Genomic DNA, 2,130 nt, shown 5'->3' with positions numbered 1-2,130 from the left:
GAACTCTTCATTGCACTCATGCCTCTATATTGTTTCTGTTTAGAGTATGTATATATCGTGTGTATATATTAGTGTGTATATATATTTGTGTGTATATTTTGTTTTGGTTGTTTGTATGTTGACAGGAAGTTGATCACATTGTGAGCAAAGATTCTCCAAAGAAAAATTCCTCGTATGTGTCCTCGTACCTGGCAAATAAAGCTGATTCTGGTTCTGATTCCGAAGTCGGTTCCCCTTCGTATTCCGTACCGCCCCCCGTCCGGGGCCGGTGTTATTTGGGAAATCCCGTTAGTTAGCTAGCTAGGGTTAGGCTCTGGTTTAGGCGCCGCAGCATTAATAAACTACCGTTTGTTTCAGGTAGTTCAGGGGAAACGAAACCGATGGGAAAACAAGACTTCCACACAACACTGGGACTTCACGTTAGCTCAACTTCCGATACAGAACCGAACAGAGAGGGGCTCATCATCACAGACATTATCGACTAAAATAAAAGCTCGCCATTAAAATCAAAATGGGTTTCCTGTGTTATAGGAAGGATTCACGTTGACTTTGTGCCGACTTCGTTAAGCTAGCTAACGCTAACTAACGTTAGCTAGCTGTGCCACCGGTCATCCGGGTGAGCTAGCTAACGGGAAATAAATAACACTGCCACCCGGTTGCCACACAGCAGCAAGTCATTAAAAACAACGACTTCCACCATTACGACACAGAAGAGCGCGAATTAACTTACTTTCGAGCTCTACAGTTGATTCCGAGTTATTGTTTTGCTGTGTCCATGGTGCTGTTATAACCGTTTTAAAATCCCACGGCCCTGGTCAAAACAGCAACCGTTGACGCCATGTTAATACGTTGTCCCGTTGCATTGTGGGAGCGCCAGCAATTATGAGATGAAGAGGGCGTGAAAGGTGCTGCGTTCACGTACCGTTTGAGAACTCACAACTGTATTTACAGTATTTTCTTTAATTCAAAATATAAGTATTACGACAGTAGTACGGGGACACACAATCTAAATGGCAATAAGAATTGCAGATATATTTTAACCCTTGTGTTGTCTTCCTGTCAAAATTAAAAATCAACACTTTTGTTGACGCTTTTTAATCAATGTTTTTTTTTTTTTTTTACTTTTTCTTACGTTTTTGTCTCTTTTTCAATGTTTGTCACTATGTCGACGTTTAACACTACGCTAACTTATTAACTTTAGTTTTACAGTTATTTGGGGAATTTATGGTCAATAAACCTCATTATAGGAAATTTACCTATGTTTGAGTTAGAAAAGCAGAAATGAAGAATTATTGAGTCTAAAATTAAAGGAATGGATGTTGATGATAATCACAGACTGGAATATGTCAACTTTTACTCAATACTATTTCAAAAACACTTCAATTTGTTTCAAATGCTATAAAATTGAATAAGACGCCCCAACATTAATGAAAGTAGAGATTTGTACTTGCCAAGGAGCGTTGGGTGGAATCAATCATGTTATTTTGGATAATTAAAAAGAACATTGATATAGGACAACATGAGGACAACATGAGGACAACATGAGGACAACATGAAGACAACATGAGGGCAACATGAAGACAACATGAGGGTTAATAAAGAGATACAAAATAAACAAATTGAAATAATTGTATGTGTTAACAAAAACACATTTTAAGAAAAGGATAGGTCTATATAATGTTAAAATTAGGGATATTTTGCATGGTTTCTACTCATACAGGCCTACATTCTCTATATAAATTGCCAAGGCATTTTTTTCTCGTTTTTCCGTTCTAGTTAAGTAAAATGTTTTCAACAAATATGCTCCCTCATAATGAGGCTATAGTGTTAATATTACTGCCAGGGGTCATGCAAAGCAAGACAATTCAAAATATATTATAATCCCAGAGCTGTCATCTCTTTTCTCTTCATAATCCTGTTGTGTAATTGCCGAAGATCGGACGTAAACTTGAAAGATTGGAAACGTAGCAGATTTATTTTTAAAGAGTTGAAACAACATTGTATCCACAGATGTAAAACAAACGATATATTGTTTTTGTTTTTATACCTATGATTGTATCTTGCACCCAGAAACATCTGTCCTTTTACTCAAAGATGAACACAGCCAGTTGTTGAAAAGGTGTGTGCCCC

General features: G+C 37.2%; 1 protein-coding gene across 3 annotated transcripts in view; it reads right to left on the bottom strand.

Annotated features, from left to right (window-relative positions):
* The window catches only part of tut4 (terminal uridylyl transferase 4), a 25,156-nt gene extending 24,275 nt beyond the window's left edge, over positions 1-881 (bottom strand). Inside the window, exon 1 of one of the 3 annotated variants that reach the window (XM_032525367.1) lies at positions 731-881. The gene's annotated coding sequence lies outside the window, so the exon portion shown is untranslated. The other 2 variants (XM_032525368.1, XM_032525369.1) reach the window with 2 other exon arrangements.
* Positions 882-2,130: the final 1,249 nt, after the last annotated feature.

The sequence above is a fragment of the Etheostoma spectabile genome, chromosome 9 (assembly GCF_008692095.1).
Source record: "Etheostoma spectabile isolate EspeVRDwgs_2016 chromosome 9, UIUC_Espe_1.0, whole genome shotgun sequence".
In the NCBI taxonomy this organism is placed as follows: Eukaryota; Metazoa; Chordata; class Actinopteri; order Perciformes; family Percidae; genus Etheostoma; species Etheostoma spectabile.
The sequence above is the reverse complement of the archived record's forward strand: the minus strand, read 5'-3'. Positions and strand labels throughout refer to the sequence as shown.